This window comes from Leopardus geoffroyi, chromosome B4 (genome assembly GCF_018350155.1).
Source record: "Leopardus geoffroyi isolate Oge1 chromosome B4, O.geoffroyi_Oge1_pat1.0, whole genome shotgun sequence".
NCBI classification, from domain to species: domain Eukaryota; kingdom Metazoa; phylum Chordata; class Mammalia; order Carnivora; family Felidae; genus Leopardus; species Leopardus geoffroyi.
Genome location: NC_059341.1, coordinates 3,638,261 through 3,655,827, shown reverse-complemented (window position 1 = coordinate 3,655,827; position 17,567 = coordinate 3,638,261).

The following is a 17,567-nucleotide window of genomic DNA, read 5'->3' as shown; positions in this document are numbered from 1 at the left end:
CGCAGCGGCAAGGCCTGGCAGTGTCCCCCCAGGACACGGCGACACTGCTGTGATCGCAGTGCAATCCCTCCTGACCCCGGCCCCGCCTATTTCCAGGGACACTGTCACCTTTCTCTTGGAGTCGGCCCAGCACACTGCGGGGCTGTGAGCACAGGGGGCACAGGCTGGAGAAGCAGAGGTGCAAAGCCACCGATGGCAGTGGAGCAAGGCTGGGGTGAGGCTGAGGTGGAGGGGCCTTCTACCCGCAGAGGGAAGACTGGCTCAGCAGCGTCAGCAAGGGCCAGCAGATGCATTCCTTGTGAGAGCGGGACATCCATCGTCCTGGGTCCAGCCCCGTGTCCCCAGGGCTGTCTCCACCCGTGCCTGCTGGGGCCTCTGTGACGCTCTTCGTTCCTGACCTCCTCTTGGGGGGTCTCAGCAGGATTCCTTCAGGCAAAGAAAGGTCCACCCAGGAGGAGGGGTCTCCCTGCAGACCCCAGGGGGGCCATCAGGAGCCACGGCCCCCCTCCGTCCCACACTCAGGAAGAGAAGAGGCGATCTGTGTGCTGTTTGGATGTTTATTTATTGATGTGGCGGGGGTGGGGGAAGTCTGAAATTTAGAGGAGATGAGAGAGAAGGTTCTGTAGACAGCGCAAGAGAAAAGGCCAGCACCTGCCTAGGAGGGTGGAGGCTTTTTAAAATACAGTTATCTGCTGTTGGTTTTAATTTAGTGACGCTGGTGAATTTTCCACAGTTCCTGGATGGAGTCAAGAGCCCCCTTCTTTGGGGTGCCTGGGGGGCCCAGGCGGTTAAGCATCCGACTCCCAATTTCAGCTCAGGTCATGATCTCATGGTTGGGGACATCGAGCCCTGCGTGGGGCTGTGTGCTGACAGCTCAGAGCCTGCTTGGGATTCTCTCTCTCCCCTCTCTCTGCTCCTCCTCCTCCTCTCTCTCTCAAAATAAATAAATAAACATTAAAGGAAAAACCAGCCCCCTCATTGGATGTCAGGTGAGAATGATGTCAGAGGCTTACGGGACGTATGGGCCTTTGGATTACGTTAAAATTTATAGCACACCGCTATGAATGAGTGACCCAAGTATCACGATACTAGATGCACTGGTGGTACCCCAAATAACAAGTCTGAGAAACAGAAGCAGAGGAGAGGACGAGGGAGAAGAGCGAAGCAAGGGCCCTCCCAGGCAGATCCCCCCAGGGCTCGGGAGTGTAAATGAGCCCCCACCCAAGGTGCCAAAGTGGAATTTGGAATCCAGCCTCCTGGGGAGAGGGGATTCCTAAGCACTCAGCTCTCTCCCCTGCAGCTCCCCTCCCCTGTGTCTACCCCCCCCCCACCCCCAGTAGAAGAAACACAGGCTTAACTAGAAGAAGCAAAAGCCAGAGGTTCATTTTGTAATCGTTTCATGACATTTATTTTTGGAAGTTTTTCTCATGGGATGGAACAAATTACGGAGTATCAGGGAATATTTATATAAATTTTTTTTAAATTTTGATTTATTTTTGAGAAAGAGAGAGACAGAGTGTGAGTGGGGGAGGAACAGAGAGAGGGAGACACAGAGTCTGAAGCAGGGTCTAGGCTCTGAGCTGTCAGCACAGAGCCCGATGCGGGGTTTGAACTCACGAACTGCGAGATCATGACCTGAGCCAAAGTCGGACGCTTAACCGACTGAGCCACCTAGGTGCCGCCCCCGCCACCGCTGCTCAGGAAATCTTAATTTTTAAGTGTTCTTACGTAATCACCTAAGATGTCAAATCTGAGGAAGGAAGGGTAGCTATTTCATCACAATAGGGTTTTTTTTTTTTTTTCAACTTTTAATTACTGTGAAGTCACTGGACAATTTGAATGATGTGTGGCTTCGGTTTTGCTAACGATTGAAGAAAGCAGAGGGATTAGAAGCAGGTGTCGGATAATTGGATTAGAATCTGGACGTACCTAAAGGGACCTGCATACCAGGGTCACATAAAACAGGGCCGGTTATGTGCAAACACACATGGTGTTGTTTCCAAGGCAGCTCTGGGGTGACGACTGAAAACAGGCTCCCGGGCTCAGGACCGCCTGTCTTCCTGTCCCCTCCCTGATTTGTGCAGGCTGAGAGGCTGCCAGCAGCTCGCTGAACCTCCCCGTGACTCAGTGGCCCCGTCGGAAGGTGGACACGGCAATTCCTACCTTGGGGGGAGGCCGTTGAGAATTAAGTGAGAGAACATCTGTAAAGTACTAAAACCGTACGCACTCACTCGAGGAAGGCGTCGTGTCTTGCCCACAAGCCAGCGGGGTGAGGAAGGTGTGATAAAGCGGGGCCTCGCGTCTGCTTCTCAAGTAGATGACGTCCTAACCGAAGTCACACGCAAGGGGTTCTTCTCAAGGCCCGACAGTCTACTTGCAACGCCAGACACGGCGATAGGAATGTCACATCAACTGGACCTGCTAATCCTGACAATAGCCTGAAAACCGGGGGCCATGATCTAGGTAGCTGTGACTCAGGAAAGCCGTCATCCAACAAATGGATAACTGGAACTTGAAGCCGCATTTAATAATCTAAGATGGAAAATGAGATATTGACACTTACTCAAGGAGAGGGAGGGAAGGAATAGTAAGAGATCATCAAAGTAGGTCACCCTCCAGAAAACCTGGGCACAACTCAAAGAGCAAACGAACCACAATGATACTCTCCACACACCTGACACGAAACCTCGTTTTTGTCCGAAGCGCCTGTGATGGGCAGAACTCGGGGGACGAGCGTCGATAGCTGGGGTGAAGACTAATAATGTCTGTGTGAACCTCAGATTTTAGTAATTACATCACTTTAAGGGCGCCTGGGTGGCTCAGTCGGTTGAGCGTCCGACTTCAGCTCAGGTCATGGTCTCCTGGTCTGTTGAGTTCGAGCCCCGTGTCGGGCTCTGTGCTGACAGCTCGGAGCCTGGAGTCTGCTTCGGATTCTGTGTCTCCCTCTCTCTCTGCCCCTCTCCTGCTCATGCTCTGTCTCTCTCTCCTTCAAAAATAAATAAACATTAAACGATTTTTTAAAATAATTACATCACTTTCTATGCAGAAAGTAAATACTTTCAAGTAAGAATTTAAATGTTGAAGGGGTATTAGAACAATCTACCTATCTGACTATGACTCTCAAGGCATAGAGAATGTGTTGAGTGACGACCTAAGGAGGCAAATACTGGGAATATTCGAAGTCTGGTCATCTGGTTCAAATTAATTTCAGTAGCCGGAGAATAGCATCAATTATACACTAAAAATGGCTCTAACATGATTAGTGTGCAATACAGGGAAGCAGATCATGATTTCCTTCCATGAACTTAGGTGACCTCCACACCAGAGCATCTCAACTCACCCCGCAGGGGGCTGGCATTTTTACAGAAAACCCTGCTCAGAGCTCACAGGCAGGTGAACCGTTCATGCACTTGATAAATCCCGAATGGCCATGCTGAAAACCTGTCTACCATTCCATACCAATTCCAATGCGGGAGTGTATATATGGGTTCCCCCCGCATCGCCAAGCAAATGTCCACCACCCGCACGGGTCCCTACAGTTCAACTCAGTTCTGACACTGTCCACCTGGAGATGGTCGGATCCCACAGGCTGAGGGTTCCGTCCCCCAACACACACACTTGAGACGCCAGTCAAAGGTCCCAGGTTGTCACCTGTGCTTCTGACCAACGGCTGTAGATCAGAGGTTACAGCGGTCTCCTGTTAGGTTCCATTAATTAGGGGCTCATAGAGCTCAGAGATGCAGCTTACTTACTGAATCACCAGGTTCTTATAAAGGATGCAACTCAAGACCCCTGCAAGCCGATGTCCCCAAATCTCCGGGTGTTCCCTGGAAACTCTCTGAACCCCATCCTTTTGGGGTTTTATGGTTTCATTACACAGACATGGGGGGTTAACTCATCGGCCACTGGCACTTGGTTCCCCCTCCAGCCCCCTCGTCCTCCGTGAAGGTTGGTGGGGGCTGGATCTGAGAGTTCAAACCCTCCAGTGCCAGGCAAGCAGCGCCCACTCTCCTGGTGTTTCCGGAAGTCACCTCGTTCACATGACATAAGATGCCTCAGTGTCTCTCTCCTTTTAGGAGATTCCAAGGGTGTGAGGACCTCCGCCGGAAACAGGGCAGAAAACTGAATCTGTGTCTCTTACTATAGATCACAACATCACAGCCTCCTTACACGAAGGCTCCGAGCCTAGAAGGGCACAGTCCCTGCCTGTCACTCCCCAGAACGTCTGCCCTGCCCCTGGCCTGGGGGTGTGTGGGAGGAGTCTGCAGCCCTCAGTCTCCTTCTCTGCAAGAGGGACTGTCGCAGAGAGGGAAGGGGATCACGCACGCCACACTCAACCCGGAGTTGGAAACAGAGCCCAGTCCTCAGCAAGGACTATTATGTCATTAAAATGGCTGCCCCTTTGTGGCAGTTCCCTTCCTCGTTTCGTGGTATCCTGTCTTACTCAGCTGTCCTACTTCTCGTGCTATAAATCTGATATCTAACCACAGAAAGCAAGTTCCATCAGAGTCTGTATTTTACAGCTTGGTCTTTATTCTGGCATCGTCTAAACCACCTGCAGCACACTGAAGCGTTCCATAAATCCTTGGAGAATTAAAGGGGTTTTTCACATTAATGGTGTCAGCACTTATGTGTTTTCTTGGTGTCGGGCCCCATGTTTAGTGTTTCACGTGATCCAACTCACTTAATCTCCTCCAACAGCCTGGACACGCAAACGCCCGACGAGTGAAACACATTTTTTGATAAGCTGTGAGGATACAGCGTTTGTCGCCGTGGCAACAGAGGTCTGGCGGTCCCAGTCCGATTTTAGGAGGAAGTCATCGTGCCGTTGGTCTCTTCCGTCCTCGCTGTTCAAAGGCATTCACATGAAGACAGGGCAGCGTGAGGCCTGCCCCAGAGGGACCTTTGTCACTGCTGTCCTTGTTGCCCGCGACTGCAAGCAGATGTTCTAGAACCTAGACCCTCCGGTCACTGTATGGCACCACTTTGTGAGCCCGGACGCACAGACCTCAGAGGTCCTTAGAACATGCCTTAGCCATATAAAACCAGAAGGAGAAAGTTGGTGTGTGTTGGGAGCGTTTGGCTCTGATTCAGCCGTCGAAGGGTGGAAAGCCTTGGGGTCGCGGTGCAGCGGGCATGACAGATTATGAAGAATCTGGTGTTTGCATGAACGCTTCAGGTGAATTTTGAGCTTGCAGTGAGGGACTGCCAGTCGGCCCCCCAGATGTCCTGCTCCCGCTCTCTGGCAGTCCACACGGGTCACAGAAATCTCTGTCACGGCCACAGCCTCTGCTCGAGAAGGGATTGTGTTCCCAGATGTCCTTACCAAGAGCTAGGAGCTGTTTCCTAGGTACGCTTCATGGTGCCTCGTCCACTCAAGCTCATACAAAAGCACTAATGAGCGTTCGAGGTACGAGGAAAGAATGAATGCCGTTGAGTAAAAAAAAAAAAATGATGCAGAGATATATTTATAGAAATATATACGTATGTGCTACAGTTTTCTCATTTTTAAAATGTTCTTAAATGCTCAAGTACAATATTTCAAAAAATTTTTTTACATTTTTGTTGTGGTAAAATATATATGGTATAAAATATACCATTTTTACCATTTTTTAAACATTTATTTTGGCACAAAAACAGACACATAGACCAATGGAATAGAATAGAAACCCCAGAACTAGACCCACAAACGTATGGCCAACTCATCTTTGACAAAGCAGGAAAGAACATCCAATGGAAAAAAGACAGTCTCTTTAACAAATGGTGCTGGGAGAACTGGACAGCAACATGCAGAAGGTTGAAACTAGACAACTTTCTGACACCATTCACAAAAATAAACTCAAAATGGATAAAGGACCTGAATGTGAGACAGGAAACCATCAAAACCTTAGAGGAGAAAGCAGGAAAAGACCTCTCTGACCTCAGCCGTAGCAATCTCTTACTCGACACATCCCCAAAGGCAAGGGAATTAAAAGCAAAAGTGAATTACTGGGACCTTATGAAGATAAAAAGCTTCTGCACAGCAAAGGAAACAACCAACAAAACTAAAAGGCAACCAACGGAATGGGAAAAGATATTTGCAAATGACATATCGGACAAAGGGCTAGTATCCAAAATCTATAAAGAGCTCACCAAACTCCACACCCAAAAAACAAAAAACCCAGTGAAGAAATGGGCAGAACACATGAATAGACACTTCTCTAAAGAAGACATCCGGATGGCCAACAGGCACATGAAAAGATGTTCAACGTCGCTCCTTATCAGGGAAATACAAATCAAAACCACACTCAGATATCACCTCACGCCAGTCAGAGTGGCCAAAATGAACAAATCAGGAGACTACAGATGCTGGAGAGGATGTGGAGAAACGGGAACCCTCTTGCACTGTTGGTGGGAATGCAAATTGGTGCAGCCGCTCTGGAAAGCAGTGTGGAGGTTCCTCAGAAAATTAAAAATAGACCTACCCTATGACCCAGCAATAGCACTCCTAGGAATTTATCCAAGGGATACAGGAGTACTGATGCATAGGGGCACTTGTACCCCAATGTTTGTAGGAGCACTCTCAACAATAGCCAAATTATGGAAAGAGCCTAAATGTCCATCAACTGATGAATGGATAAAGAAATTGTGGTTTATATACACAATGGAATACTACGTGGAAATGAGAAAAAATGAAATATGGCCTTTTGTAGCAACGTGGATGGAACTGGAGAGCGTGATGCTAAGTGAAATAAGCCATACAGAGAAAGACAGATACCATATGGTTTCACTCTTATGTGGATCCTGAGAAACTTGGCGGAAACCCATGGGGGAGGGGAAGGAAAAAAAAAAAAAAAAAAGAGGTTAGATGGGAGAGAGCCAAAGCATAAGAGACTTAAAAACTGAGAACAAACTGAGGGTTGATGGGGGGTGGGAGGGAGGGGAGGGTGGGTGATGGGTATTGAGGAGGGCACCTTTTGGGATGAGCACTGGGTGTTGTATGGAAACCAATCTGACAATAAATTTCATATATTAAAAAAAAACATTTATTTATTTTGAGAGAGAGAGAGAGAGAGGAAAAGCACGGGCAGGGGGAGGGGCAGAAAGAGAGGGAGAGAGAGAATCCCATGCAGGCTCTGTGCACAGCCTGACGTGGGGCTTGAACCCACGACCCTTGAGATCATGACCTGTGCCTAAATCAAGAGTCAGACGCTTAACCGACTGAGCCACCGAGGTGACCCCCCTCCTCCCATCTTCGCCATTTTTATGTGTCCAGTTCAGTGAGGGTCCGTATATCCACCTGTTGGACAGCCACCATCACCATCCGTCTCCAGAACTCTCTTTGTCCCAAACTGAAACCCTTTATCCACTAAACACACACACACACACACACTGCTGTCTTTTGTAGCAGCTACCACAACAGACCCACAACAGAGGATTCTTCCTTTTCTCTTGCTTTTTTTTTTCTTTTTTCTTTCCTTTTTATTTATTGAAGTTTACTTGACATACATTATATTCGTTTGAGCCTATCACACAGGGATTTGACAATTCTATACATTCTGAGATGCTCACTGTTATAAATGTGGTCTTAATCCTCGTCCCCATCACGTATTTCACCCAGTTCCAACTCTTCTCCCCTGTGGCAACTACCAGTTTCTTCTCTGCATTTATGAGTCTGTTTCCGTTTCTGGTCTCGTTTGTTCATTTGTTTTCTCTCTTAGATTCCATATAGAAGTGACGTCATGATATTTTTCTTCCTCTGCCTGATTTATGTGACTCAGCATAACACTCTGTAGGTCCATCCATGTTGTCAAAACTGGCAAGATCTCATTCTTTTGTGTGGCTGAGTAGTATTCCATCTGCGAAATAGATAGATAGATGAATAGATACATAGATAAATAGATAGATATAAACATAGACATAGACATAGATAGATATAGACACACACACCACCTCATTTTTTAAGATTTTATTTTAAAAATTTTGTTTTCACATTTATTTGTTTTTGAGAGAGAGCGCAAACGAGAGTAGGCGAGGGGCAGAGAAAGAGGGAAACACAGAATCTGAACCAGGCTCCAGGCTCCAAGCTATCAGCACAGAGCCTGACACATGGCTCGAACCCACGAGCTGCAAGATCATGACCCGAGATGAAATCTGACACTTAACCGACTGAGCCACCAAGGCACCCCAAGATTTTATTTTTTAGTAATCTCTACACCTAACGCGAGGCTCAAACTCACAACCCTGAGGTCAAAAGTTACATACTCCACTGACCGAACCAGCCAGGCGCCCACACCATATCTTCTTTATCCATTAATCTATCGACAGAGACTTAGGTTGCTTCCATATCTTGACTATTGTAAATAATACCACAATGAACATAAGGGTGAGTGTATCCTTTTGCATGACTGCTTTGTTTTGGAGGGGTAAATATCCAGTAATGGAATCACTGGATTATATAGTAGTTTTATTTTTAACTTTTTGAGAAACCTCTATACTATCTTCTTAAGTGCCTGTACTAGTTTGCATTCCCACCAACGATGCATGAGGGTTCCCCTTTCTCCACATCCTCACCAACACCTGTTGTTTCTTGCGTTTTGAATTTTAGCCATTCTGGCAGGCATGAGGTGATATCTCACTGTGGTTTTAATTTGCGTTTCCCTAATGATGAGCCATGATGAGCATCTTTTCATGTGTCTGTTGGCCATCTGTGTATCTTTTTTGGGAGTATGTCTGTTCAGGTCTTCTGCCCATTTTAATCAATTTATTTGGTTTTCTTTGGTGTTGAATTGTGTAAGTTCTTTATATATTTTGGATGTTAACCCTTTATCGGATATGTTATATGAGAATACCTTCTCTCATTCAATAGGTTGCCTTTTCATTTTATTGATAGTTTCCTTTACTGTGCAAAATCTTTCTTTAATTTTTTTAATGTTTATTCATTTTTTTGAGAGAGAGAGAGAGAGAGCGTGAGTGGGTGAGGAGGAGAGATGGCGGGGGGGGGGGGGGGTAGGAAACACAGAAGCCAAAGCAGGCTCCAGGCTCTGAGCTGTCAGCACAGAGCCCGACGCAGTGCCCAAAACCATGAACTACAAGACCATGACCTGACCCCAAGTTGGACGCTTAACCAACTGAGCCACCCAGACGTCCCTGCTGTGCAAAATCTTTTTAGTTAGATGTGGTCCCAATCGTTTATTTTTGTCTTTGTTTCTCTTGCCTGTAGAGACGGATCCAGAAAAATATTGCTAAGGCCTATGTTTAAGAGTTTACTGCCTGTTCTCTTTTAAGATTTCTATGGTTTCAGGTCTCACATTTAGGTCTCTAATCCATTGTGAGTTTCTTTTTGTGTATGGTTTCAGAAAGCAGTCCCGTTTCATTCTTTGCCATATTCCCATCCAGTTTTCCTAACACCATTTATTGAAGAGACTGTCTTCTTCCCATTGGCTACTCTTGCTTCCTTTGTCGAAGATCAATTAACCATGTAGTTGTGGGTTTATTTCTGAGCTCTCTATCCTGTTCTATTGAGCTATGGGTCTGTTTCTGTGCCAGTGTCATACTGTTTTGATCACTATAGCTTTGCAGTACAGTTTGAAATCTGGGATTGTGATTCACATGAGGATTCTTAAAGCATGTATATATATTTCAGTCTCTAATATTCTGGGATATTCAAGTCAGGAAATGTATTTTGAGTTATTTGACATTCTCAGTGGAGATACCTGTCATGTAAAACTTAGAATAGGAATTGCCTAAGACTGTATTAATAAGGAAATGTGCTCAGCTTTATGAGATTAACACATGAAATTGAAGCAACAAATGCATTACTAGGAAAAAAAAGAAAGTAAAAGGAATTATGTCTAAGAGAAGCCAGAAAAGGATGCAGGTAGGAGCTGCTGAAGATAATAGTATCCCAGGGGTGCCTGGGTGGCTCAGTCGGTTAAGCGTTCGGCTTCGGCCCAGGTCATGATCTCACAGTTCATGGGTTCGAGCCCCACGTTGGGCTCTGTACTGATGGCTCGGAGCCTGGAGCCTGCTTCGGATTCTGTATCTCCCTCTCTTCTCTCTGCCCCTTTGCAGCTCATGCTCACACTCTCTCTGTCAAAAATAAATAAACTTAAAAAAAAAAGATAATAGCATCCCATAGAACCTAGTACAGGTTAGTGGTTCCCATGTTAACCTCAGGTTCACAGTGAATTAACTGTAGTTAGTTATATTATCACTGTTACTATTTTATGTTCTAATCTTCTCACACCTCACTGGCCCTCAGGGACCGATTTTATAGTTTTGTGGATGACGCTGTAAGTGGGGAGAAGATGGGAATGCCAAAACAATGGGTCTGCATTGCGGTGACAATGGATGCCACCCACGTGGGCTCCCAGCACTGACCCTGCATTCGCCAAAAGCCACTGTATGAAAAGCCATAGGGGCACAGACGATGAAGCATCCAACTCAGGTCATGATCTCACGGTTCATGAGTTCGAGCCCCATGTTGGGCTCTGTGCTGACAGTGTGGAGCCTGCTTGGGATTCTTTTTCTCTCTCATTCTCTGCCCCTCCTCTGCTCATTTGCTCTCTCTCGCTCTCTCTCTCTCTCCCTCCCTCTCAAAATAAACTTAAATAAATAAATAAATAAATAAAATAAAAACTCATAGAACCAGATTCAATATAATATATTTGAAGAATAACTCTGATTGGAAGATTAAATTTGCCAATCTTTTTTCTCTCCCAAGTGGAGGATGCACTTCTCAACTTGTCAAAAAACACTTTCAGTCACTATAGATCCCTTGTCCTCTCTTCCCTGAGCACAGTCCATGAGAGTTTGAAAGAAGAGTTTTGCATTACTAAATATCACTGTTTTCACAAGATTATGTCCGGGAGAACATCAAAGCTAAGCTAATGACCCTCCCCTCCCCAAATTGATTTAGTGTTTGCAACCAAAGTTTTTTAGGCTGCAATATCTTTTATTATATTCTCCATGCGGGCAAGTAAACATTCTGAGTAATGAATGTTTACTCCCCTATGTTCCTAATATAAGCTTCATATTCTGACCGACATTTATGTGTAAAACACCGACACATGGATTCGCAATATAAAGCCAAGGTCTACAGAGTTACTTCCTCTGGTAGATAATACCTCATTTACAGAAAACAGCCCCAAAATATTTGCCAGATGAAAAATTAGAGAGTAATAGTTTTGTTCCGGTTAAAATAAATCCTATAAGGGAGTTTTGCTATCCAATCTATGTAGCATTCTCTAAACTTAGAACATGGTTTATGCTGCTGATGTTTTCTAAATCATAAAAGAAGAAACCGGAAGTTGAACTGAGCTGAATTATCAGATTAAGTTCTTTGATTCTAATAAAACCATTATGAGAGATAAAATAGAGGCCATCTGTAATTTACTGCCACCAAGTAACTTTTCAAATATTTTTGAGATTTTTTAGCATTTTTATAGCTATATTGTACAGTAATTATGACTGTGCTTGTTCACCAAACATGAGCACATTTCACATTGTAGAAACTTTACAAATATTTGAATGAATTTTGGCTCTTTTGTTACCTAAGTGTATCATGCTCTAATTATTCATTTTTATATTGTTAAACTTTAGATCGTTTTCTTTATTTCTATTACTATTCTGAGTACACCATGATAATGATTTTGGTATATGTCTAATTTTTCCACATGTGTTGAGACTATTATCTTAGAAAGATTCCCCAAAATAGGAATACTGAATCAAAGTCTGTGAACATTTAAGATTTTTGCCAACATGCTTTGCCAAGTAAATAATTTTCTCAAATACACAAGGCTTGTTGTTATTTATAGTCATATCAGCAATGTACCTGAGCACTCAATGTTTAATTACAAGATTTAAAGGTTAAAAAATACCATTTATTTTCCATATGAGTCTTTTTTGTTAACTGTGGTGGTTAATTCCGTGTGTCAAATCAACTAGGCCACAGGGTGCCCAGATACCTGGTCAAAAATGACCCCAAGCAGTTCTGTGAAGGTGTTTTGGAATAAGATTAATATTTCAGTGCATAGACTAAGTCAAGCAGACTGCCTTCCCTCATGGGGGTGGGTCTCATCTGATCAGCTGAAGGCTTGAATCGAACAAAAATCTGACTCTTCTCCAAGTAAGAGGGAATTCTTCCTGCCCGACAGCCTTTGAACCAGGACATTGGTTTTTGTCTGCCTCCAGACTTGAACTGAAACGTCAACTCTTCTTTGAGTCTTGAGCCTGATGGCTGTTGGAACTATACACATGAGCTGATTCCTTGCCATCTATCCATCTCACATGAGCTGATTCCTTGCCATCTATCCATCCATCCATCCCTCTACCTGCCTATCTCCCTATGCACTCACACACACAGACACTCGTACAACCTTGTGGTTCTCTGTCGCTGGAGAACCCAAGACAACAACTTTGACTAGTTTATTGCATACTTGTCGATTCATTGTATTTCCTTACTTTGGAATGTTATGCTCATGTCCTCTAACTATGTCTCTATGAGGGCATTCTTATTGGTTGCCATGAACTAACTTCTGTACATTTTTTTGTACATTTTATAATATTTTTAGTAATGCTTCAATCGTCCTGACCACCATGCCTCCCAAAAATCTCAGGAAATGCTATCAGAAATGCTAATTTTAACTAACACTTGAAGAAATTCTGGTTCAGAAAAAAGAAAGAAGGAAAGAAAGAGAGAAAGAAAATAATGAATAACTAAAGTATGTACGACATGACTTTTCTTCCTCCTGGTCCAAAAAGAAAGAAAAATGAAAAGCAAGGTTCACATTTAGTCCACTAGGAATTAGTTGCTCTTTGGGCTTTGTGTGCTGGCCCAATCCCAGAGACAGGACACGGGTCTCACGGGTTTTCATTTGTACTGGAGAGACCCGAAGCCTCGTGAAGGCCATCAGCATGACTCCTTGGGACAGCAGCTGGTTTCAGGGCTGGAGCCACCCGCCTCCTACAGTCCCAAGCTTCGGGCAATAGGGACCCCACTGCTCCCGTCCGGCACCTTCCTGCCTGTCCGCACGCCAGCTCATAGGACAGTTCCGCCGGCCGTTGGCTCTTTTCTCCGCCTTGGGAACTGAGAGAGAAGTAAAACTGACCCAGCAAGAGCGGTGCCCGACTGACCCCTGTGGTGGTTCGCGGGGATTTATCTAGCTGCTTCCGGTTTCCTCGGCAGAATTTCCTTGAAACACTAAAACGACCTCCACTTTTACATAAATCAGACCAAAATGGTTTCTGGTCTCGCTTGCTATTGTTCTCCCTGTGGCTACGGGTCTGTTTCTGTGCCAGTGTCGTACTGTTTTGATCACTACAGCTTTGCGGTATAGTTTGAAATCTGGGATTGTGATCCAGATTCTTAATCCTCTTAATCCTTAATGAGGATTCTTAAAGCATGTATATATATATACTTCAGTCTCTAATATTCTGGAATATTCAGGGACATGCAGCCCGGGAACAGGGGACCGTGGCCACAGCATGTCCTCTCATGCTCTCTACCGGGCCCTTAACTACATTAGCGACATGCAGGGAGAGGGGCTCTACATTAAAAAGCCCCCAAACCCAATCCAAATTAAAAATCTCAGCATTCAGGGGTGCCTGGGTGGCTCAGTCGGTTAAGCATCCAACTTGGGCTCGGGTCACGATCTTGCGGTTCGTGGGTTCGAGACCCGCGTGGGGCTCTGTGCTGATGGCTCGGAACCTGGAGCCTGCTTCGGATTCCGTGTCGCCCTCTCTCTCTGCTCCTCCCCCACTTATAATCTGTTTTTCTCTCTCTCTCAAAAGAAGTAAACATTTAAAAATATTAAAAATAATAAAAATCAAAATCTCAGCATTCATTGCTGCCTAACGTTCACTTACAGGAAGAAAAAAAAATGGGATTAAGAGATCAGGGGGAAATGGAAATCTAGCCCTAAAGCCCAGCTGACCAATAACTACCCACAGAAAGTGTGATCATTCATTGTTTTTTCCTAAGACTGAAATTAAAACTATTACTGTTTCCCCCATTGAATGGCTTAAGTTTAACCAACAGCTGTAAATATTTTAGCGGGCAAAAAAAGGTTTTCCTTAATAGGGGCTCGTTCAAAATATAGGATAGTAATTAAAGGAAACCACTGGTGTTTAGAGTTTTATACTCCCCTATTAAAATGAGCTATGTATGAAGAAAAATGCGTACCATAAATGGAGATTATGGTCGGGGGGAGGGGGGAGAATTATCTATTTTAAGCTAAATATAAATAATTCATATGTTTCCCATAATAGCACATGCTGTCTTAGATGTTTGATATAAATTCCAAACACAAAGACACTGATAATATTACTAAAAGACAGTCATAAAAATATTTCTAGTTTCCATTGCCTACCACAAAAATGCTGGTCATTATTTTGGGCGAGAGCTTTTTTGTTGTTGTTGTTTTCTGAAATGATTCTATCAAAACCACTTCCTTTAGAGATGCACGACAGAGTGCAGGCCACCGCTCGCTGCAAACACACCCGTGCAAAATTGCAGAGGAACATATTCGAACGTGTCGTTTCTTTTTAACGTGCGTATCTTGTGCTGAAAGTGCTTCCAAATTTGCAGGAGAAAATTTTGTATGGAACATTATTTCAGGTGGAAAACTGGCTTAGGGGGAAAATTACAATTAAACAAATCCTTTAAAAAAGATTTCACAGTAAGATGGTTGCATTTACATGGCCTCAAATATTTTCTTATTACTTACTTGTACCACAAAAAAAAGATTTGGGGTCACCCTAACAACAGAAAAAAGAACAAACAGACACAATAGAAACATAGACCATTGGCGGAAAACTCAACGGCTGAGGGTCAAGCCGCTGATTTCCAGAGTCCCCAAGGAAAACTGTCGTTCCAGATCATACCACTTCTCTGGGCCACACTCGCCTACAAAAGGCAGGTGGCTCCCAGCATCTGCCAGCGACTTCCTCACCCTGGGCAAGGGGAGGACGCGGAGCACACCACACGGAGGAACCTGGTGATCATGTCCCGTGTGTGACCGCGGGGCACGGGGCCAGCAAGCACAGATCCACGCTTTGCCTCAGGAAGCCCACGGTCTGGAAAGCAGGAGGGGAGAGTCATCAAGTCCTGAGCCGGAAACGCAGCCTGCAAAGGAGGAAGTCACTTGTGCACCAAGAAGCCACCCCGAGGGCCGGCGGGGAGGTGTGGGGTGGGACGCCTGCCCTCACCTCCACCCGCCCGGTTCTCCTTTTCCATCCTTCTTCCTTTCCAACCTGCCAAAGGTGGCCTTTCAGAAGCACCAAGCTGAAAGAGATCTCAAAACCACCAGGTGCAGAATAGTCAAATCATTCCGGGTCTCGGGTCTCACTCCTGCTAATAATCTTCGTGGGCGACCAGACAAGCCCCATGGAGAGCACCGCAGAGTGCCGACCCCAGCCCCTTTCCAAGAGCTGGTGGGTCCTCATGAGCAGAGTGGGGGGCAGTGTCGCTGGGAGGTCTTGTGGGGTTTCATCAGCACAACCATGCGTTTTTCCCAAGACCTGCTCACATCAGCCTGGGCGCCTGGCAGCCCGTATTCCACACCTGCAAGCCGCCTGGCCCATAGCTCCCCAGCCTGTCCAGTGGGACCCTGGACGATTATACCTCAGTCTTACCTCAACCTGAGCCTCTCCCTGCGTCCCAGGGAAGAGAACACTGGATTTAGCAGCACAAAGAACATCGTTGACCTGAGGAGAGCAGTTTCCTGTGAAATCATAGGAATAGTAGCCCCGGCAAGATTAACTGTTAAACTTAATATATGGATAAGAGGAAGTAATGGTATCTCTGTCTATCTATCTATCCATCCATCCATCAACCCTTCTTTCCTCCCTCCCTCCCTCCCTTCCTTTCCTTTCCTTCCTTCCCTCCCTCCTACCTTCCTTCCTTCCTTCCTTCCTTCCATCATCTATCCACCCATCCATCCATCATCCATCCATCATCCATCCATCCAGCCATCAACCCTTCTTTCCTCCCTCCCTTCCTTTCCTTTACTTCCTTCCTTCCTTCCATCATCTATCCACCCATCCATCCATCATCCATCCATCCATCCTTCCTTCAACCCTTCTTTCCTCCCTCCCTCCCTCCCTTCCTTTCTTTCCTTCCTTCCATCATCTATCCACCAATCCATCCATCCATCCATGCCTCAGGAGAGAGTACTGGCTTAGACAATGACATCTAGTCTCCTATTAGGCAAGAGTTGTTTGAAGTAATGGTTATATGCTCAAACAGATATGCCTAATAAGGACGAAAAACTCAAGGAAAGGATTAGCCTTGATATAACGATATAGGAGATCGTCAAATCCATAAGAGTGGGTGGAATCACCAAAGGAAAGACCTACCTGGAAGAGAAGAGACGTCTGCAAGGGAAAGCCCACTGGTCAGGGATAGAGTGGTGCAAAGGGCCAGAGGGTAAATGTAAGCTTTCATCAGAGAGCTAATTCAGGGACCAGGCTGGCAAACTGCTTATTTGAGCAACTTCAAGTAAAGCCGCAGGATATATGAAGTGAAAGTGTCCCCCATTGTGACTTGTTATTGCAAAAGAATCGTCACATGCCTTCAGGCTGCAGCCTTGTAGCACTTACACACACCAGGTGACCCAAATGTGGCATCCTCTTGCTCTATGGCTATGCCAGGTGGGGGGACTTTCTGAGCTTTCCAGCGGCGTGACAGCCCCTCAGGAGGCCTGACCTGCCTTCTTTCTGATAAATGATAAGCTGGTCTCCTCCTGAAAGATCATAAAGGCATGGGATGAAAAGTGCCTGGAGAGGTACATCAGGAAGCGACTTGCGGTTTTTCCTCTAAAAAAAGATGTGAAGTTTGGAAGAACTAACACCCCTCCTAAAAGTTCTACTTTTGGGTGGGCTAGAAGAGAACAATTACTGGAACAGTCGTCTAGTTATCTTGCCTGTGGGAATGAAATCTCTGCATGGGCTTCGGAGCCCAGACCCCCAGGAGCCCCCACTAAGAGCTCCCGGGATCACGAGCAAGGCTGAGGGGGACAGCAACCTGTATCTGTCCCGAACCCCAAGTCACAGCCACCCGGGGCCAGCTCCCTCCCCTCTCCTCTCACCAGCATCCCTTCCAACACCCTCCTCCAGTCTCTGGGACATTCCCCTCCGAGGTCACCCTCTGCAGCACCTGCCACCACCAGCTCAGACCCTTACCTGTGTCCCCTGCCTGTGTCCCCCTGCTTAATGCTTCTCGCGCTCCTCCACTCGGGCCACGCACACAGAGGGCCATTGGCTTGCATGAGGTTGAACGAGGGAACAGAGAAGTAGATCACTGGCTAATATCTCAAAACAAAAAATACTGTACTGCCACATAACGTATCCCAATGTCATCAACATCCCTTCGGCTAAAAATGACCATCGTCTTGTCCTCACACTGTGACCAGATTTGGGTGCTCCTTCCCACTTCACAGCGATCATCCTCAGCCCCCTGAGTCATTTCCTACCACCCCGCCCAACGACGCCATCTCTGGCTCTCATCCTGCCATGCCACATCTCCTGAAAAACCACAATTGGTGGTCCCTAGACGCCTCTCTGGAAAAATACCAATTTACCCGAAG